The sequence below is a fragment of the Rousettus aegyptiacus genome, unplaced genomic scaffold (genome assembly GCF_014176215.1).
Source record: "Rousettus aegyptiacus isolate mRouAeg1 unplaced genomic scaffold, mRouAeg1.p scaffold_m13_p_3, whole genome shotgun sequence".
Classification (NCBI taxonomy): Eukaryota; Metazoa; Chordata; class Mammalia; order Chiroptera; family Pteropodidae; genus Rousettus; species Rousettus aegyptiacus.
The window spans coordinates 173,577,898-173,599,982 of record NW_023416306.1 but is presented as its reverse complement, the minus strand read 5'-3'; positions in this window follow the sequence as shown (position 1 = coordinate 173,599,982).

Here is a 22,085-nt window from a genome sequence, read left to right as displayed (position 1 = left end):
GGTTGCATGCAAGAGCGAGCAGCGGCCGGGCGCCGTGGTCGGCTCTGGCGCAGACTCCCTAGGGAGGAAGTGGACCAGCGGGAGCGCGACACCCTGCAGACAAGGGCAGCGTGCTAGAAGAGACGCCCACAAATCCGCTGTGTCAGTCACCCCTGCTCAGGACAGCCCCCGCGTCTAAGGGTTTAAAGCAGCCGCCATCCCGTCCGGGGCGGCGTTTGAGCGCGTGGTTCCTGTGGAGGCTCGGCGGGCGCTGGCTCCTGGGCTCAGACGTCTGCTCCCACCGCCCTCATCTGCAGACTTGACTGGGGCTCACGGATTTGCTTCCAGGCTGTGGACTCGCAGGTGGCAGGCTGGGTCCTCCCTGTGGAGGAGTGTCTGCCATGCTGCTTGGGTGTCCTCGGACCTGCCCGCTGGCCTTCCTGGGGTGAGTGCCCCAGAAATCAGGGAGGCACCAGGACCTTTCATGACCCAGCCCCAGCAGTCAACACTGTCAGGTCCCCAAATGCTGCTGGTCACACCCGTCACCCTCATTTTAAGGTGGATGGGGACAACCCGTGAGCAGGTTCGCCGGGAGCCTAGGACGAATGAGCCATCTTGGAGAGAGCGGCTGTCACGCAGACAGAAACAGCGCCGCACTTCAAAGTCAGAATTAGAAACACGCAGAAAAAAGTGACAGAATTTAGAGAGTTAGAAATAAGATGAAAATGATCTCAGAAATTGGGATTAAACCAGAGGGAACTCAAGAGTGCATAAACACAAAAGGGAGCACTTTTGAGAAAGAAATACATGAAGATGGGATTAGACAGAAATAGCAAAGATAAAAAACAGACAAAGAGGATCCAGCGGAAATTTCTTCATATGAATTTTATAATATGTGCATTATCTGTCAATCAAGGTGTTTAAAAAAGAAAGAAAGGCGCCAACGCATATGTAATGTGAGTTCCTGGAAAAAAAAACAAACGAGCATTGTAACAGAGCAGATACTAAAAGTTAAAATCCAAGACAACTTACCCGGCATAACAAGATTCGAAACTTCCGTATTGAAATGACACATCCCATACTCAGGGAAATTGACCTAAAATGACCAACCCTGAAACATAGTTTTGTAAAATTATTGTATATTAAAGAAAAAAAAAATCCTATGATCAGCATTTTGCCCAAGTCGTCTATCAGGGGAAGAAAATCAGCTTGTCTGGAGACTTTTCGAAAGGTCACTGGCGTCGTGCCGAGGATGTTTTATGTGTGATGGCAAATAAAGTGAGTCATTACGTGACACATAGTAAACGACAATTTTCCAAAAGGGGCAAATGCAAAAATGAGCACTTGTTCCAAACGCATCAAATTGTTTACATTACATAGGCAGAGGGTTTTGCTTATCGATTACACTCAATAAGCTTTCCCCCTCCCCGCCCCAGCTCTTGCTGACGGGCTTGCTCAGCTCGCAGCGAAGGACCAGGCAGACGGGTGACAGGGCGTGGGACTGCGAAGACACGTTCACAGGCCATGGACACCGAGGTCTGAGGTCGTCACTATACACTTTCGCAACCCAAAGCTCTTCTAAAAGAGACGGTTTGTTGAACATACGTTAGCCAGAAAGGGGACCAGGGCCAGGGCACCGGTCCACACTACCAGCAGCAGAGCGAGCGGTGACAAACATGCCACCGCACTGGAGCTGACAGGCGCGTCCATGTGAACGGTCGGGGCAGAAAGCTGCGGGACGCTTCGAAAGCACTCACACTGACCGTAGGCCCCGGGTGGGAGCAGGTGGGGCGGGGACAGTTTCCGGGACAGGTGCGGAGTTCCAGGCACAAGTGTTTGCTTTTCAGGACTCGTGGGCAAGAGACCGGAAGGAGCCCGCGGGCGGACGCCGTGGTGGTGGTGGCTGGTGGTCAGCCTCGCTCTCTGGATAATTGGGCAAAGAGCCACTTGGAACTGAGCCCGAAGTTTCAACACACAGTCAGCAATGGTATCAGTCTGTCGGTTTCCGCCCGCAGTCCACTGATTAACTTATCTCTCTCCGCTGGCCTTTCCATCCTCTGCGGCTGTCATTGAATTTAGGACATCTCAGAATTCTCCCCTTGTCAAGGTGAACTCAAGAAAGCAGGCACACTGAGTTTCCCCCTGGGGGTAGGGTGAGCCGTTCCCCCACACAGAAAGAGTCCTTTAGCGTATTGGTAATGAAGTGTCGTTTTGAGTCGCTGTCTGTCGTCTGCAGGCTGAGAAATGCTGACCCATGCAGGGGCGCGGGCATCCGTGGTTTTTAGATTGCGGCCCTGACCCCCGCTTCCTGCAGGGAGGAGCCGGGGCCTGTGACAAATGGACAATTCCAGATCCACTCAGCCAGCTGGTGCCTCCTATGGCTCTGGATGGCCGGGAAGCCACAGAAGCCACCGGGGCTGCGTCACAGAGAGCCCAAGTCCAGGCCTTGACATGCTGTCATGCTGGGGAACGCTTTGGGACCCTGGGCCCCAGCTGGCCTCCTGCCCTTGGGTCCTGATTGCTGACATCCCCTCAGCTGGCGGGCCGGCAGCCTTGCGTCTGGAAGTGGGGGTGGGGGTGTCGCCTTCATCCTGTGGCGCTGGGTCCCGCAGAGGAGGGTGGAGACTCCCGCTCTGCCTACCCAGACAAGCTGACTCTCAGTCCTCGCTCTCCCCTTGACCAGAACCTTCCACCCCTCAGCCCAGCCTCCCTGTGACTCACAGCTGCCCCAGGGGGTCCCAGGCCACCGTCTGCCAAGCTGCCCTCCCGAGGGCCTCCTGTCCCTCCACCGGCCTCGGCTCCCTTCCCAGCGCCAGGGCACCGGGGATCCTGCCCTCATTTTCTCCTGTTGACTTTAAACGAATAGGAAGCTTGATTTTTCTCCAGCAAAATGGGTTTATTCAGGCACAACAAAGAATTGTAATTCGGGACATACGGGCCAAGGGCACAAAACGGGCAAATCCAGGGGCAAAGGAGCGGAGCCTTCTTTTTCAGAGAAAAGGGGGCGGGCCCGCATGCTGTTGCAAACAAAGAGTCCATTGGAGGAAACCGGAGTTGGAAGTGTCGTGGCTTCTCATTGGCTCAGCTGTACCCGCCTCTCATTGGCCGAGCGGTTGCCGGGGAGAAGCTCCTGCTGGAGTAGCATAGCGGAAAACCCCTTCCTACTGGAGATGGCTGGCAGCCTCTTCCTGATTAGGATGATTGACGTGAGGGGTGGGGAGGGAGAGCTCCCCCTACAGGCCCCCCACTCCGACATAATGGAGATTTCTCTATTAGTTTTCGCATTCCTATCTTCTCCTGAGGCTCATGCCGGCTGGCCAGGAGCATCCAGCGCACACCTGCATACGCTCCCTCTCTCCAAGCTCCTCAGCTGGGAAAAGAAAAGAAAATTGTCCTCAAAGGGTTGTCCCACCGTCGAGGGAGGCAGGGGAGACCCCTGGTTGGCCCTGCCCACGTGCGGGGTCACACCCCGTGTGCTGCCCCCCGACCCTTCACGCGGGGCGCATGGCAGTGGCCTCTCCCCTTCGCGTCCTTTAATGCTCTGTGCCTCCGTTTCCACGATAATCCAGCACGGTCAGCAGGACCCTGAGCTGGGGGTGGGGATGAGAAGGACGTGAGCCTCTGGGGATTGGGCCACCTGCGCTGTCCCCTGAGATAGCTCTGTGGTTGCAGCTGGCCCAGAACTGAGCCTGTCTGTCTGTCACCCCAGGTCTCCCTCCCCATGTCCGGCGTCTTTCCATGAAGCCTCCAGCTTGGAAGGCCCTGCCAGGGGTGCTCCCCAATCCAAGGCCGCGGGACCCCGTGCCTGTTCCTGCCCCTGGATTGTTAGGGTCCCCCGTCTGCAAGGCAAGATCCAATCGCCCGATTGGGAGTTTCCCTGTGGAAGGCCCTGGGACTCCGAGGCCTTAAATCGTCTAAGGGAAATCCTGGAAAATGCCAGCCCTGCGGGCAGAGCGCAACATGACGCAACACAAAGCAAATCTAGTCACTGGCCCGGAAGTCCCAGACCCGCCCCTGCATTCCAGAGAGGGAGGGAGGTGTCCATGAGGGGCAGTGCTGGGCACCTGTCCTGAGGGACACTGGGGCAGGCCTTAGAGCCACTGGGGGGGGGGGGCTTTGGGGCAAGGAAGCCTCTTCTCTGGGCCACACCGGCCTCTGGGGGCTGGGGCAAAGCGGGGTCACTGTGAGGCTTTCATGCCGGGTTGGGGAGCTCATCCTGCCCTGCCCGCTGCTCCTGTCACCCCCTCCCAGGCCCCAGATGGGTCCCCAGCAGCAGGCTCCAGTCCCCTCTCACCCCTACAGTGCCAGGAGGCCCCCCAGAGCCCGGGCCAGTCCTGATTCCCACACAGGCCCTTTCTAAAAAGCCAGTCCTGGTAGAAACGCTTCTTTGCCGGTTCCCCAACCCCAGAGGGAAGGAACTCAGGGCCCACTTTGCACAGACGAGCTCAGGGGCTGGGGCGGGGTCAGGGCGGCAGCAGCGGAGGCAGCCCCAGGCTGAGGCTGCGATGGAGCTGGGGAGAAGGGTACTCCGCAAACGCAGCACAGGTGTCCGTGCCCGCTGGCCACACCCAGGACCTCTGGCCAGGCCTACCGTTGTCGGGGTGGGGGTCTGCCCAGCTCTGGAACCCCCCCCCCCCCCGCACCGGAGCTTAGAGGCCTTTTGATGTCCCTCCTCAGTCCTCTGAGACCCAGCGGCTCTGCCCTAGGGTAGAGGTCAGTGAGAGGAGGGAGCTGGCCAGTGTCCCCTCAGTCAGGAGATGGGGGTGCGGCGCGGGCTGGGAGGTCCTGCTGGAGCTGAGCCCCGACCCAGATTTCGGGTTCCTAGCCCACTCCGCCACCGCGCGTCCGCCCGGGGCAGGTGCAGGCAGCTCCCCCGGCCGCGGTCCTTTTGGGGGCGAGGCGCGCCCTCTGGTGGCGAGAGGCGGCATCATCCTCCTTTGTCTTCGCTGACGGGCGATCTCTAATCAGGGCGTAGGGTGGCGGCGGTGTCTCCAAACTCGCGACGCTCTGGAAGACCTCCCAAGGCTGGGCGGGCAGACACAGTTTTGGGGAGTGAAGTCCGGCACCTCGACTTCCACAGGCGCCCGTGATGGAGGGGCAGCCTGATCGATCCACCTTCCCACCTGGAGCGAAGCGGCTGGCTTTGCCCACGTGGTGACGCCAGCACCAGGCGGCGGGTGCCTGTGCGAGTCTGCTGACTACGACAGTCATTTTTGATATTGTATCTGTGTGGTTTTTGGAATTGCTGAAACAAAACTTTTGGCCCCACGTACTTCCTTAGGTGAACAAAGTTCCTTAGCGCTAACATCTTCAAGACCTGAAAAGTAGGAGTAAATTGCATGCTAATCACTGTGTCTTCTCAACAATAAGCCGCATTTATCCATGGATACAGGAACTCAGTGGAAAAACGCCCCGTGGGTTTCATGGAGCGATGCATTTCCAATGAAAATTTACTTTTTCTAACAACTTCCTGTCAAAATGTATACTATAAATTATTTATATCCAAATCCGTGGTTTTGATTGGGACCTAATAATTGTGAAACTAAATGAATCCAGCATAACAATTAGAAGACAATTAAGAGCCTGCTGAAGTAAAGAATAAAGAGTGACATTTTAGCCTACGCCCGCACTTTAATCGCTTGCCAGTATGGTTGGTTGTCAGTGAAAGCCTTTTAAGTGCAAAATGTATAACATCAGGATGAAATTTTGTGGGCAAAGTGGGATAAAAATAAAGGTAAAGGGAAAATTTTATGCATTACAGAATTGTCTTTTTAAAGTTGATGGTGTGAGTATGAAATCACTATTTATAGATCTCGTTGGAGATATTTAAAACTGATCTAAACCAGATGTTTTAAAATGTTAACATTAACTACTGACACATGTGTACACATCACATAAACGGGGCCCTTTTAAAACGGAGGGGGAGCAGCCGCCCCAGAGGAAATGCCGGCGGGTCACATGCCTCAAGCCTTTGGAATGTTGAAACTGAGTAAAGGAACCTTTGGACAGGCCCAGAGTAACTTTGTGTCTCAAACAACTGTTCGCAGAGATAACAAGAAAGCAGATGTTGGCTCCCGATTGAAAATGGGAAACATTCTTTAGCGAAACATTCTTTAGCAGAAACACCCCTGTGTTGTGATCTGCGGCAAAGCAGGGCCTTCCTTCAGGGGGTGGAGTCGTTCCTTCCTTCAGGGGGTGGAGTCGTTCCCCACGGCTCTCAGAAAGGCCACTGCCTTTGCCCCTGTCACAGGCTGTCTGGGCTGCTGCCTGACTCGGGGCTTCCAGATTAGCTGTCCTTAGGGCTCTGGCACCAATGCCGCAGGGCGCCTCTCGCTTTGTCCTTTATGTTTAGGATGACGCAGCATCCTAAACCATCGTGCCTCGTGAAAGAGGTTTACACACAAGATCACACTACAGGATTCCTCTTGTGCAGAGTTCTAGAACAGGCAAAGCCGACTTGTGGCTGAAATTCTGTCAGGGGTTGCCCTGGGCGTGAGGGTGGGGACAGGAGCGTTCTGGAGTGACGGTGATCCTAAATCTTGGGGCGTGGCTTATGCAGGGCTGCGCGTTTGTTAGAAGTCGTTTAGAGGCGCGCTGAGACAACCTGTCACCTACCTGCCCACCGTGTCCTCAGTCCCTGGCCCCTGCTTGCCTCCTGGGTGTTTCCTAGGAGCCGAAGCATGGTGGGTCGTCTTCCGTGACTGGCGTCCTTCGCGCACTGTCAAGGTTTCGAGGTTTGCGCACGCAGCATGCATCAGAGCCTCGCCCCGTCCACAGCCACGTGATCTTCGCTAGATGCACGAGACGCACGTGTTTCCCAAAAGAAACAAGAGGCTCGTCAACGACCTTGGACTCCAGGGGAGGACCTGTCTGCTGACAGGCTGGAGGGTGCGGGTCAGCGCCTGCGACTTATTAGAAACGAGCCGGCGGCAGGATGGAGGGATGGAGGGAGACAGGGAGGGGACGGACCCAGGGGACCCTGGCGGTGGCGCACGGGCCCCGGGCAGTTCTCCTGACATTGCCGCGTGTTTGGAGTTTTCCCTGATAAACAGTGAGGCAGTGTCCAGAGAGTCCAGGGCAGTGGACACGGGCGCGGTCCTGCTGTCGCAGGAAACGACGCTCAATGGAGGAATTCAGACGCTCGGACAGCTTTGTTGGACGAAGGAGCATTGAATGCCGGCGGAGAGCGTGGGGCAGCCAACGGACCCCGTGGTTAGATTTCTTACAGCTTATGTGTCCAGGCAAGGGGCACGCGAGTCCTTCGTCTGAGGTTTTACATGTCCCTCCTTACTCAGAGTGGGGCGGAGCGGCTTCGGGTGGGGGGCTGCAGGGGAGGCCCCTGGTGTTATCAGCACCTTTACCGGATGACAGGCAGGGAGCAGCACTCACGGGTGTCTGCGCCCGCTCAGGGGGTCCTCGTCCAAGGCCGAGCTCTCTCTCGCCCCCACAGAGAGCAGTTCCACAGTCGTGACATTCCCACGCAGCTACAGAGATGGGGGAGGGGCTGGAGGATCCCTGAGGTGGGGGGTGCGGCTGTGGGAACCGTGTCGGGATCGGGGGAGCAGTTTTAAACGGCTAGGCAGTTACTTCTGCAGCCCTTCCCCGTCTTCCCCGTGTGTCTGCGTTTACTTCCGGATGCCTCCTGCCCTCTCTCGCTGCCGCCTGGCCCCTTCCCGTGTCTTTACAGTTCAGAGGTGACACGTGTTCCTGATAAAAGCCCAGACGGCGGTGGTGTCACTCAGAGGGGCGGGGGACAGAGTGGGAAGGGCCATGTTTCCTCTCTACTTCCAGCTTCCTAAAGGAACGCGCAGCTCGCCCCTCCCAGCCCCTCCCGGAGGCTCCAGGGCTACTCGTTGTCCTTGGAGAGCTGCTTTGGCTGCATGGACGCATAGGGCTGCTCTTTACCTCAGACACTGCGTGTGGCCCTTTGACCCTAGCGACGGCCGCTGGCGGTGACCGAGCGCCGTCCGTGCACCGTGTCCGTGAAGGGCTTCTCGTGTTCAGTCTTCAGAACATTGAGACGTGCAGGTGACGGTGTGGCCAGCCCTCTGGCAGCTGAGGAAGGAGAGCCGTCCGGCCCGCAGGTGGCACAGCGGGTCGGGGGCGCGTGGCTCGGCCGAGCCTGGACCTCTGGAGCTGAGGACGTGGAACGCGCTCTCCGCTAAGCCCGCGGCGGTTCATCGTCCCGTGGCATTCTCTCCTCCTCTACTCTGGCTTTCGCCTGACCGTGTGGCGGAGGCGTGGCAGCCTCCCGCTGCGGCCGTCGCTTCGGGAATTCTCGCTGCGTTTCCAGCAGCTTTTCGCCATATGTTCTGAAGCAAAAGGTTAATAACTGTGAGGGGCGCTCGGTGGGTGTGTCTGTCTGGCCCTGTCGGGGGCTCCGCCGTGGTCCCTCCAAGCCTGGCAGCCAATTTCTGAATTTAATTTTCTGTAAGACTGTGGGATTTTGCTCCTTAAGGATTTTAGAAAACAAAGCCAACCATCCCAGCCTCTTAGACCAGTAAAAATAAACTCGAAGACCAGGACGCGGGAAGGCGCGGAGGTGCCTGGCGGGGCCGGGGTCCTCTCGCTCTGAGCCCCCCGCCCTCTGGCCCTGCCGGGGGGTGACAGGGCTGCACAAGGAGGCAGGGTCCCGTCCCAGGAGGAGTCAGCACTTCTCCTTGGCCTGAGGTCCCAAACCCCATGGGGGCTGGGACTTCCGACTTGGTGACTCCGGTGCTCGCTGTTGCCAAGCCCAGGTCGCCTGTGCCCCCACTGCGGACCTCGCCTCAGCCCACGTCCAGAAGTCAGCACGGCGTCATCGAGTGTGGTCACCACGCTGCACATCGCGTGACTGCACTCGCCCTGCGAGAGAATTTTCTTCAAATCCATTTCCCCATCTCTTCTTCTGGCCCCGCCCCGCGTGCCCCTCTAGGGCACGTCCTCTACCGCTTCCGGACCTTCTGCTGCTTTCTCTTCTCTTAAGCTTTCTAGAAAGCTCTGTTCAGCTTCAAGTAACCGGCCTCAGGCGTGAGTGGTTTAGGCCGCACGGACACCTGCCATCTTCCCCAGTGGGCACTTCCCGCTTGTTTATGGAGAAGCGGAAGGATGGTCTCCGGGGCTGGCAAGGGGTTCAGCGGCTCAGCAACCTCTGCCCGACCCAGCGTTCGCGCCCTCTTTCTGCTCTGCCATTTCCGCTGTGCGGGCTTCTCGCCTCTTGATCGCAAGGGGCTGCCAGAGCTCCAGCCCTCAGGTTCCCCAGCGCCGTTTGAAGGCAGGACGCAGGGAGGTCAGGGTGGCGTGAGTTTCCACTCAAGCCTTTTTTCTTTCGTGAGAGAGGAAAACTCCCGCACGTCATGTGGAAATCTTCGTTTCAGGGGAGGCTGGGAGGGCGAGCCGTTGGCTTCGTCGGGCTCTGGGGTGGGGCCTGGGCGAGAGAAAAAAGAACCGACGGCCGCGGCGAGTGAGGCCGCCTCTTCCGCGCTCGGTCTCTGCCTTCGCGCTTCGCGGGCCGGGACGGGCGTAGCGACCGCATCCCGGGGGTTCTCACGCAGCTCCCAGCCGCGTCCGCCGCGCTGGCCGGCCCTCCCGGCGACTCTTCCTCGCGGCCACGTCCCTCGTGGCCCGGGGCTGCCCGGCGTTCTTCGCGCGTCCCCGCCGTGGAGTCGCGTGGTCTTTTCGCACTTCTGCGACTCACGGAGCGTCCTCTGTGCTTCCTCACGAGCCGATGGGCTCGCAGCCTCGCTGCTTCTCTTCCGTTTCCTTGCTTTTTCTCATTTCATCGCGGGTTCTTAGTGGCACGTTTGTGTTTGTGAGTGAAGGGCTGGATCCGCCGAAGCGCATCGCTGACAGCTTGGCTGCCAGGCGGGTCTCTCCTGTGTCCCAGGAGTGCGACCTTGGCCGCGGGCAGGGCCGGACGGTGGCCAGCGCTCGCCGTGCGTCAGCCCTGCTGGCACTGGCCACTGTTTGCACGGTACAGGGGTCTTGGCTCCCGAGGTGCGACCTCGCACGGCTGTGCGTGGCTCCAGGCTTGGAGCGGGACGGTCGCTCGGTGGCCCGCAGCCCTTTCTCCTGCTCTCTGCAGCCCGAGTGTCCAGGTCTCACTGGACTCAGCTGAGGGACACGAGGGAGAGGACGGAGGGCCCTGGGCTCGCCAGGGATCGCAAAAGCGCTGAGGGCGGAAGCGGCTCAGCCCTGAAAGCGCAGCGAGCGACGCCTCGGCAGAGGGGCGGAGCCCGTTCCCGGCAGGGGAGGGCTCGCGGGGGCGGGGCGCGCAGGGGAGACGCGGTGTGCAGAGCTGCGGGGGGCGGGGGGGGGCGCGGCCGGGGCCAGGCTGGGCTTCCTTCTTCCTCAGAGGCACAGACGGGTTTTCGTAAGCAGAGTGGTGCCAGGTCATGTGGGTATTTAAGGCGATCCCTCTGGCCGCCTGTAGCAGAGGGGAGGGGGCAGGTGTGGCGCACCCCGGGGCTGCGGGGAGCCCTGGGGTGAGCAGAGCTGCGGGGCCAGAGCCTGGCTGCCGTACCGTCGCCCCAGGGCGCGGGCCTCTCTCAGCGCCTCCAGCCCCTCCCCCAGGGAATGAGGGCTGTGCGACCCCAGCTCAGGAACTTCTGCAGGGGCGCTTTCCCCTGGCCCCTCCTTCCAGGCATTGGCGGCGCTAGGGGCAGTGGGGGCAGACTGCAGGATGGGGTGGACAGCGGAGTCCAGTGACCCCGTCAGCCGGGGAGGGAAGGGTGTTGGCGGCTCTGTCCTGCGCCCTGCGGACATCCTCAGACCCATCTGCACGCGGGCTGGGGTCTGCCCCTCATTCCTGGAGCACAGTCCACTCGCAGCTGGAATGGGGTCGCTAACTAGGATCGGGGAGGGACGGCCACGCAGGACCACGGTCGGGGTCCTGCGGTCCAGGCCGGGTCGCGGGAGTGCGCAGCCCCGGCTGCCCGCGGGGCTTGGAGGGTGCGCGGGCCTCTACCTCCCAGGCCGCGCCTCCTAATCGCCCACGGCCCTCACTGCAGGTTCTGCCGGCACTGGCCACGCGAGGGCACCCGAGCACCACCCACGGACGCCCGCCTCGCCCGAGCGGCCCGCGCCCCTCCCTCCCGGTGGGGCTTTGGATCCGACACCTGGGTCCTCCCGCGGCGACGCGACCGGCCGGAACCGGAGCGGCCCACCCACGCCGGTCCGGGTCGGGTCCCGCGGCTCGTGAATAATGAGGAATGCAGCTGACTGGGGGACGGAGGGCGGCGGCCGGGAGGGCTTCCTGGGGGAGGCAACATCTCGACATCTCGGGCGGCAGCCGCGTGGAGCTGCGGGGTAGCAGGGATGTACGTTCCATGGGTTGCGGGCAGTGTCCTTCCGAGGGGCCGGCCGCTGGGCAGCCGTGTGGGCAGAGCTCAGGCCAGCGCGAAGATTTGGTCCACGTTGTGGAATCCTCACCCCGGGACCACAGCCCTCCCCTGCCCGCGTCCCCCCTCAGCCCCGGCCCCAGGAGTTGGGGGCAGGTCCCACCCCCTCCTCGGAACCGGCGTAGAATGACGGACGCTGCACACACTGAAGTATCGGGGCAGGGGAGACGCGTCCTCGTTAATATTTATCAAACCCGCGGCCTTCCTTCAGGAGCCTCATAAATATTAATTCCCAATTAAACATTTATGGGACGGAGATTGCCTCTCCTCCCCGTCAAAGACCTGTTTGAAGCTGGGGCTGCCGGTGGCGGCGGGGAAGGTGGCGTCTCCAGGGAGGGCCCCGTCTGCGTGCGCCTGCTCTCCACGCCCATCCCCCACAGAGTGGCCCCGGCCACGGGTCATGACGCCTGCAGAGTCCCCATGGTTTTCGCAGGTGTTGTGTGTCTCTTGTGTCTGGAGGCAAAGTCAATGCCTATGACATCTATCAGTCATGCACACCTTAGTGAGAATTGACGCGCAGAGGCGGTGGGGGAGGGTCGAGCAGGCTGGCGGCTCACTGCAGACTCCAGGGGTCTCCAGGCTGTCCGCACAGCGTTCCTCCTGCTGTCCCCTTCTCGACCCCACTCTGCCCATCCTCCAGCAGAGCTGAGGGGACTTTGCCTGTGTTCACTTGCAGACGCCACCTGTACAGCTAGCTCCTCAGGGCACACCCCAGCCTCTGCCTACTGTGGCTGGATCTGCAGGCCTCTGCCTTTTATCAGTCTGGGGGCCACCTGACCGCTGCAGGGATGAGCGTCTCTGGGGCCACGCAAGCTCACTCTCTAAAATGGTGATGCCAAGTGACGCACCCCAGCAATGCACGAGAACGTCCCTTTCCCCCAGATCCTTGGTGGCCCTTCATGTTGCACTTCCCAGTCTCGCCGCAAGGGGGCGGGCGTGGCGGCTCTGGGGTTCTCGCGTGCCTGTCTGCGATGACCTGAGGACTGGGGTTCTCCTGGGGGCGTGGCCTGTTGGCTCCGCCCCCCGCAGCCCGCTCCCCCACCCCCACCCCGCCACCCGCTTCTCACCCGAGTCCTCATTTGAGGTTTTCGCCTCCAGTCCCCGTGGAGCCGGCGTTTTACGCTGTGTGACGTGGGGCTCCAGCCTTCTCTCCCCCCGAGTCATGCCGGGCCCCCCAGCTCCGTGGCCCCTATCTACGGGCCACCGCCACCTTGAGTCCTGCGTGTCCCCATGCCCAGGGCCAGGCTTGCTCCTTGATTGGTTGGTCTGCCATTTATTTCATGCGTAGCGACCACGGCTCTCTGGTGTGTCTTCCTTCTGGGGGTGTGGGGGACCCTTTCTCTGCCCTCTCCAGGTCAACCCACTCCCACACTGACAGCAGCAAGTCCCCGCCCCAGATGGCGAGCTTCCTGAAGAAGGCCACCAGCCGGAACTGTGGCTTGAGTGACACTAATCTAGAAACCAGTGTGAGTTCATCCGTAGCTGGCGCTGTCCCAAGTCACCCACATGTGGCTGTGGCACGTTCTCGCCTCCGTCACTCACCCACGTCCTGCACGGATTCCGGATGCTCACCGAGCAAGGCCGGTCTGCTCTCTGGCGACAATTCCTGGCTGCTGGCGGCCTCGGTGGCTCTCGGGGCCGTATTTTCTGGGTGATTATTGCTGGCATGGAGTCAAGTTATTGATTCCTGCAGGTTCATCTCATAAATCTTATCAGTTCTAGTAGCTGGCTGATGCGGTTGCGCCTTCCGGGTAGGCGGCCACGTTATCTGCAAGCCCGACAGTCTTATCTCTTCCTTTCCAAGCCTCACACCTCTTCCCTCATTCCTTTGTCCTGCATCTTTCAGGATTATGTGATGCGGTGGTGACAAGGGACATGCTTGACTTACCCCGGATCCTGGAGAGATCGTGTCTCAGATTTCTCTCTGAAGTCTGATAGTTCCCCAGGGTCTTTGGGAAGTGGGTTTTGTCACGTTGGGGATGTTCTCTTGTACCTGAAGCCTTTGGAGAGTGTTTAGAATCCGCGAAGGGGCTGAACTCCCATGGCTGTTGGGTAACGCCTGCAGGTTCTCAGGTCCTGACGGGTCCTCATGGTGTCAGGCTCGGTCCCCTCACAGCGGCCTGTCAGCCGTGCAGAGGGTCAGCTGACATGGGGACTGGGACAGGGGAGGAGGTGGAGGGGTCCCCGCCTGCCGCAGCGCCCGGCTGCTCACCTTGGTGTGGCTCTGGGCGCTCAGGGCCCCGGGCCTCCCTGGTGGGGCTCCGAGCCGGCCCTGCGCATGGTCTGCACCTTTCAGCCTGCTGTGGGGACCCCTGGCCAGGGAAGGCCGGGCTGGGGGACAGCAGGTCTGCAAAGCCCGGGCTGCGACCTCGCACTGGACTCGTTCTCTGTCACAGACGTTTAATCAGGGTGTCTCCCCAGCGCCTCTAACCCGGCTGCGGGAGGGGAGCCAGGTTGGGCTGATTTGTCGAGAACCAGACAGATGACTTCGGTGCTTGGTGACTGGTGACGGGTGCCCACCGATGGGGTGCCGGCCGAGGCTGGGGTTCGGGGGGAGGCTGTGTTCCCTGCGCAGGCGGGGGCCACGCGTGGGAATGAACGGTGGCAGACACCGGCCCCCCCTTGCCCACACCCTCGCTCCCTTTCCTGCCGGCTTGGTGCCTTTTTCTGCGTGCGAGGCTTTTCCCAGGAGTCCCTTGTGTGTCCCGCATTCCGACGCGTCACTGGGGGCGCTCACGGCAGCCGATCGCGCGGGACCATGTGCGCTTCTCGCTCCGCGTGGTGGGCTTTGGACAGTCAGAGGCGTCACCGCTGGGCTGGACAAACTTGCCGATATGTCCCTTCACGGTTTGTTAGTTTTGTGCCGGAAGAAATCTCCAGCTTCTTCACTGGTATCACGAGGCTGTGTTCACCATTCTGCCGTGGCTCTTTTAATCCTTACCGATGCCTTTTCCTCGACATCTGTTTTGTGTGATATTCATGAAGCTTTACAAATGTTAAAAAAAAATCAAGTAGCATTTGCTAAATTTATATTTTCTTCCTTTTCGAAACGAACACTTTCTTTGCCGTTAGCGTCGCGAGGGCGTCCCGCTGGATGTGATCGCCAGGTCTCCCTGTCCGTTCACTCATATTTCGCGACATATTCTGATTTACCTCTACAATTTTGTTTGGCGATTTCCTTTCCTGAGATTTTTTCCCTTTCCTTCTCTCTCTCTCCCTTCCTGCTTCCGGTCGGGCTGATGGCTGGTTCTTTCTTGCTTTTCCCGGGGTGTGGCTGTCTCAGGGTCCCCGGAGAGCCCCTCTCTGTTCTTTCATAGTTGTCAGGACGTTTTGAACACGTGCACTTGGCTCAACACAGTCTAAAATCGGGCAAAATCTCCTGCGGACTGGGCAGGGGGCGACTCCATTCCTGTGGCACGCGCCCTCCGGAACCATCTCCGTCCCGTCTTACTTCGATGTCATTATCAATACTCAGTAACAGCGCGTTTGGATTCGTTTACGGTTTGCGCGTTTCGATTCGTTTACGTTTTGCGCTTTTCCCGCCGTTGTTGGCTGCATCTCCCTCTTTTCTCTCGCGGAGGGCGTCCCCCCGCAGCGGCGCCTTTGGGGGTGCGCGACTGCCGTGTCTGCGTTTGTTGCTCGGTGATTGGGCGAGATGTGAACCGCTAAGGGCAGACGTGTCCCTCGGGCACGTGACGACGTCGCCCCCTGTCGCCGTGGGTTCACCCGTAGGGCCGTGGCGGGTTATCTGCTGTCATGGACTGGATCGGGCCCCCTTAAATTCGTATGGAGGCGCCCCAGTCCCCAGACCTCAGACCGAGGCCGCAGTCGGAGATGAGACCTTTCCCGGGTGATGATGTGAAAACGAGCCCGTGGGGGCGCGTGTCAGAGGAGGAAGAGGCGCCGAGACGCGCGTGCGCACGGACGGGGGAGAGGGCCACTCGCGGGCACAGCGAGAGGACGGCCACCTGCTTCCGGGGACAGCGGCCTCCGGGGCGACCAGCCCCGCCCGGGCCTTCGTCTCGCCCCGGAACGGCGAGGAAATGCGTTTCTGGTGCTTAAGGCCCGGCCGAGGTCTTCGTCACAGCCTGGGCAGCGCACCTGTCTGTGCCTCCGTCCCGCACGGCTCTGCCCTCCGCGCGTGCGCCTGGGTTCACGGTCCCCTCCTCTTGTCACCCTGGGGCAGGGCCCCCCTGCTCCGCCCGATGCCTCACGGTGAGTTGAGGTGCCCTCGCCTTAACTGATTACATCGGCAGAAACTGTCTAAGAAGCTCACGTTCCGAGGCCCGGGGGCCGGGGGCCTCCGCAAACCTTTTTTTTTTTTAACTGGGGACATAATTTAGCGCACAGCATCGAGGTTTTAAATCTCATCTGCAGAGATGTCTGTAAACTAGTCCCATGATTTTAAGCATTTCTTATGCTCCAATAATTGTTTTCTTCTTGTCATTTGTCATTTTTTATTTTGTGTATTTGAGCTTTCTCTCTCTTTTTTATTTTTATGATCAGGCTAGTGAATAGTTTGCCTATTTGGTTAATTAAAAAAATCAGTGTTTTGATTTATTAATTAGGTCAAGGGTTTTTCTATTCTCTACCTCATTAATTTCTACTTTTATCTTTATTATTTCATTCCTCGAGCTAGCTGCCTTTTGGTTTATTCTGTGGTTCTTTTTCTAGTTATTTGAGCTGGGAATTTCATTGCTTTCCTCATTCTTTTATGTTTATTGATAAAAGTATTCAGAGTTATGAATTTTCCTTTGATCACTGATTTAAATACATCCCATAGAGCCTGGTATGTAGTATTTTCATTTTCATCATTTTTAAAAGAAAGTGAGTAATTTCAATTTGTGGTTCCACTTTCACCCAAGAATTGTTTAATAGATTTTTTAAAACTTCCTGATGGACTGGCCTTTAAATATTTTTTTTTTATGGTGTTGTGATTAGAGATCGTTGACTGCAACGTTCCTGCTTTCTGTGAGCTGGTGTGTGACACATCTGGGACTGCGCCATGATGACTTGAGAAGGTACATTTGGTATTCCCCAGTCTTAGAGCTGTGTGTGCGCGTGTGCGTGTGTCTGTGTGCATGTGCCTGTGTGTGCATGTGTGTGTGTCTGTGTGCATGTGTGCGTGTGTGTGCACGCATGTGTGTGCCTGTGTGCGTGCATGTGCATGTGTGTGTGCGCGTGCGTGTCCAAATGGAAACCGCATTCACAAACTCTGCCTGTGGGTCAAGTGTCCGGGTCTCCCGTGTCCCTCTGTGGCAGCGTGGAGGTGTGTCACCCGGGTCCCCCTTCTGGAGGGAACCTGTGCCTCGGAGAGCCACTGGCCATCGGCCTTCAGCTGCAGCACCCCAGGGAGCCAAGGCCACACACTGCCTGGGCGTCCAGGACAATGGTAGGCCCTGGCTGGGCGAGGGGGGAGGAGCAGGGGGAGGGAGGGAGGGGGAGGGGCCAGTTTTGCCCCCGAAGGACCCGGCTTTGCTGTGGGACTCCCGTTGGGCGGTGGAGACTGTATCTGCGTCTCCCAGCCTGGGGCCTTTCCTGCCCGATGCCCGGTCCCCCCTTTATCTTTCACAGGCACCCCCCAATAAACCTCCTGCGTTCCTGAGTTCACGCCCTGTCTGCGTCCTAGGGTCCTGGACCTGGACGATCTGAGCCGACGCGTTCCTTCTGTTCTCGGTCACGGGCTCTGGCTCGCTCTGAGGGGTGCAGTGGGGTCTCTGGACACCCGCACGCTCTGCGACTCGTGATTTTGAGTTTCTGCTTCATAAGGCGGCTGCTGTGTCAGGCGGAGGGGACGCTTGCGCCGCGTGCTCACGCTCCGGTGGTCCCGGCCTCGCGTCCTGCAGGTTCGAGCCACCCCCCCCCCCCCCCCCTCCCCCACGCTCGTCTCCCCTCCCCTCCACCCCCCCCCCCCCATGGCTCTGTTGGCTCCCCCGGGAACGCTGCTGTGGGGACGCCTTCCGTTTTCTCTTTTTCCACTTGCGGTTGTCTGGAGTTGGGGTGCCCCGTCCCCGGGGTGTGCGGGGGGGGGGGGGGGAGGGGGATGGCCGCGGGTTTCTATTTGCTCTGCCGTGCGGATCCCGGCTGCTCCCGGGGCCTCGGCCATCGCCACTCGCTCAGTGCCCAGATGTCGCTTTGGGAAGTTTCGGGGCACATTCTTCTCCTTTTTCTTTTTTTCGCACATTTCTTGATCGTGAGCAGTTCACATCCTTTTGACTTGTTTCAGAAACCAGCTGTATGTGTCGTCTGTAATGATTCTCTCGCTTGCCTCTTCTTCTCCCGGCTTGTGGGCCCTTCCTTCTCTCACTGACTGTCGGAAGGCCTTGGCCTGTGACAAGAATCGTGAGCTGCCCGCAGAGCATGTCCCCAAGTCCCGACCCTGCCTGCTGGCTCTGCTCTGGCCGCGGGGCGAGTGGTTTGCACCCCAGTGGGGACGGGGGAGGTTTGCGAGCAGGACTTGCACGTGCAGAAGTCAGGACTGGGACCCTTGGCCGTCTTCCCGGGGAGCCGGAAGGGGTGCGGGGTGTGTGTGGGGGGCCTCCGCAGGTGGCCCAGTTCTGTTCTGGAGATGAAAGGAGGGTGGTGACAAGTGAGCCATGAATGCGGAGCCTGGGCAGCTTGCAGAGCGCGGGGCCATTTGCATAAATATTGTTTGCAAAAAGCAATCAGCGGCTCGTTCGCATGCAGCCACCAGCGACTTGTCCTTTTCCGGAGCCGGTTTGTTGCCTGTGCACAGACCTGAGGCCTGGCCACTGGCCTTCTGAAATGCAGGCCTGACGGCTCTTTACTTCTGGTTCTTCCCTTGGTTTCCTGCGATGTAAATGTTTCCTTTTCGAAAGGCGGAGCAGAGTCAGGGCTGAGGATCCCCAGGCCCGCGTCCCACGCTGGCATCCGGGCTGCTCCCAGGGCGCATGCCCACCCTGGGGACCGGGTCTGCGACCCTTCTGCGGGATTCTGCAGAGTCCTCAGCAGAGCAAGCGGGGTCGTCTGGCCCCTGGGTGGAGGCAGGGCCATCCGGGGGTGCGGGGTACCCTGGCTCAGGGCACGGGGAGGAGGGGGTGGTGGTGCAGACCCCTCGCAGAGCAGGCGTGACTCCTCCTGGCTTCGACCTCCCCCGCGAGCTCCCTTGTGCCTGCACGAGCCTTTCCCTGCAGCTCTTGTAGGATCGGAGTGGCAGACATATGTGGCGAGGCCTTCTCCCCCGGCAGTGACCGGCACTGCCCCTCCTCGGGTCCAGCTGCAGGGAAGGAGGGTCTGCCCCGCAGGACTGATGACCGTGGGGTCTTAGTTCAGAGACACGGGGCCCATCCAGCGTCCGGTGACCCTGGGGACAGCGTGGAGGCCTCGTGCCGGGCTCACGCCTCGGCACCCGGCCCGCGTGGCCGGCCCTCCTCGCTCTTTCTGGGGACGGGGTGAAGGTGTCCAAGCTTTGGCTTTCTCCTTGCAAAGGGAAAAGTTGACCGGACACGGAAACATGGTAAGGGGAGCTTGTGCACGGTCGCTGCGGCGGGGAGAGGACCTGGGCTCTGCTCGGATGCAGCAGGCCCGGGGCGTTTACGGCAATCGGGAGGGGCGAGAGGATGCGGGGGTGGCGAGGGCCCGGCGATCCCCGACGCATGCGCTTCGCAGGACGCTTCCCTCAGACTGACTCGGCAGGCCCAGGACGAGGCGCCCGCAAGGGAGGCGGCGCACAGCCAGGCACCCCGACTCCGCGAGAAAGCCCCCAGCATGGACGCAAAGCTCCCTGGACCCGAGAAGCGGAATTAGGGGAGCCGGCGGACGGGGTGTAACGCAAGTCCAGGGGCACCCTCGGGAGAAACGGGACAGCGGGCGCTTCAGAGAAACAACGAGGGGTCCACGGACCAGAACCGTCTCCGTCGACGGCGGGAGCGTGATCGGCCGCCGCACGCGGGTCCGGCTGCCCGCACGCTGGCCGAGGCGCGCACGCGGCAGGGCCTTGCCGGGGAGGGAGGTTCATCGGCGGCCGGTCCGGGATGGGGGCTTCTGTGCTACAGACGCGGCTCCCAGCGGCATGTAGGTCGCGGGTTCTGTGGGGCTGAATCACCAGACGCAGGCGTCAGGGGTGGGGGTCGTGCGGGGGCTGGCGGGGGCGGGGGGGGGGGGATCAGGCGTCTCAAATCCCGCTTTCAGGCCTCGGGACAGAGTCCCTCTGCCTGGTCTCCTGGGAAAGCAGTCCGGGTGTCAGCCAGGGCTCGGGAGCTGTGACTTAACGTGGGACGAGACGGTCTCCTCGGCCTGCCAGAGGTCGGGACCCTGTGCCACACTCGAGGTAACCTAGGAAGTTAAAAACTAAAAAGCTGAAAAAAACGATCAAAACGTCAAGGAAAAGTAAGTCATCCTAGCAATATTTACATCATACAAAATAAGATTCAAGGCAAAATAGTCCAAAGGGACAAAGGGGGGGTTATCTCGAATGGGCAAACGAGACAACTCGCCAAGAACACGTGAGTCATAAGCCGAAATATAATGAAAAAGATGTAAAGCAAGAGAAACTTACAACTCCACAGCCTGGCGGGAGAGCGCCCCCAGAAATCGAAGGCTGGGGGAGTCCACAGCAGCGCCCCTGCCCCGCATCCACGGGGACAGGCTCAGGACCCCGGAGGTCGCCCCGAAGCAGGGACGGCGCCGGACCCCCCTGCGTGCGCCGCGCTGCTCCCCTGCTCACCCCGGTGGAGAGTTTAACCCCTGAACCAGGCGCAGCGCAGTGCGAGATCGGCGCAGCACCCCGACTTCGCCAGCGCTCCGGCTCCCCACCCGCGTCTCCGAGACGCCTATGACCACGCCGCCGGGAGCCGGCGCCCTCTGCACGCGGGCGCCCGCTGCTCCGCTCCTGCCGGCGGCCGCCTCTCAGGGCGAGTCAGCCCGCCGACGTCCCGGTTCACGGGGTCCGCCGCCCAATGCCAGCCAAGTGCGGTTGCCGGGTCCGCTCTGGGCTGGGCCATCGAGGCGTGTTTCTGAGCCCGAGCGCTGAGGCCGCGGACGTCGTCAGGTGGGAGCTCGCCGGAGCCTAAGTGTGGCTCCGGGCGTCTGTGAGTCACTTTTCACGCCCGTCCTCCATCCTCCACCCTTCACCCATCCGTCCACCTGTTCATCAGCCATCGACCCTCCGTCCCACCCGCCCTTCGTCCATTTACCAGGCCGCACCGCTGCGCTCACCTCGCCCATTCCCCTGCCTGCCCGCCTGCGCCCGGCCGCCCTCCGTCCACCCGCCCTCTCAGGGCCGCCCTTCCGGGGACACACTCGTTTCCCTCCCTCCACCGGGCTGGGGGCAGCGGGCGGGTGGGACAGGGCAGTGAGCCGAGTGCCCTCGGCAGTCCCCGGGAAGGAAGGCAGCGCCTCCCGACGACCCCTTCTCACGTCGTGCCCCTTGAGAGCCGACAGAATGGCGCCGGGCTGGAAGACTTGCTCCTCCGCGGTTGTTTTCAGCGTCCGCACCGACCTCTGTCTTCGCGCTGGCCTCCGTCATGCGAGCTTGTCTCACGGGCTGAGCATCCCCACCCTGCAGGCCCGGGGGCTCTGGGGGGCAGGCCCAGTGCTCGTAACAGAGCGATGCCCAGGACTGGGTCTCGGAGGGGGTGGGAGGGACCCCTCTGTCTCCTGTGGAACAGCCCTGTCCCCCCTCACACCTGGCCTGTGGACAGATATGACCCAGTTGCTGATGCAGAAGGGGGGCTCGGCGGGGGAGGGGTTCGGGCCAGGTGGCCACGCACCTGGCATCTCGGCTCCAGACTTTGCTCCACACCCAGCGTTCTCTCCTGTCCAGGTGCAGCGTCCTGGCTCTGTCCTGGGGACACCAGTGGGAGCTGCAGTGGTATAAGCCCTGAGTGGCCACTTGGTAAATGCCGGGGTGACTGCCCTGAACTTCTGGAACTTTCTTTCAAATCCCAACAGAGTTAGACACCTGGGGGCCAAAGTCGGACACGCAAACCTGGATCCGGACAGCCAGCTGTCTGTGGTCCCCGAGGTGAGAGCAGGTTGTCCCGCGGCTGCTCCCTCTGGGCTGTCCCGTGTAGCAAACAGATTGCAGGACTTTCCATGTATAAGAAGGTGGCAACTCTGCACATACCACGCTGCAAAGTGCCTTTTCGATTTACTTCTGTGACAGAGAACCCTTCGAGTCGATACCCGAGCCCCGCCTCCTGTTCCGAAGTGCGTGCTGTTCCCTCACAAGGAGACAGGAGGACATGGCCGGCCCCTCCGGCTTCTGCGCGTCCTGGCTGCCTCTGCGTGGGGCAGGTAACGCCGCAGTAACCGTTTACATGCACTCGTCCTCACGAAGAGGGGTTTTCTCCACAGCCACAGGCTTCAGAGCAGCGGCGGAGCCCGGGGAGAACCGCGCCCGGCCTTGGCGTTTCTCAGGCGTGGCCTGCTTTCTTCTGGAGGGTCAGCTCCCACGTCCCCGGGGTCGCACAGGCCTCCCTCCTGCCCCCCCAGAGTCGCACGGGGCCTCCGCTTTGCACTCAGCAGCAGATGTGACCCACCGCTTAAGTTTGGTGCTTCGATTCGTTTCGATTTGCGCTCTTCCCTCCGTCAGAGCGCGCGAGCGTCTTTTTCCGTTCGTGCTGCTGCCACGTTTGCGGCCGGCCCACTCGGCCCTGACCTTTCCGTCGTCGGAGACCTTGGTGCGCTCGAGAAGCTGAACCGTGGCTGTTTACGCGGCTGCAAATGTCTTCTCTTTATCTACTGTTTGCCTTTTGACTTTGCCAG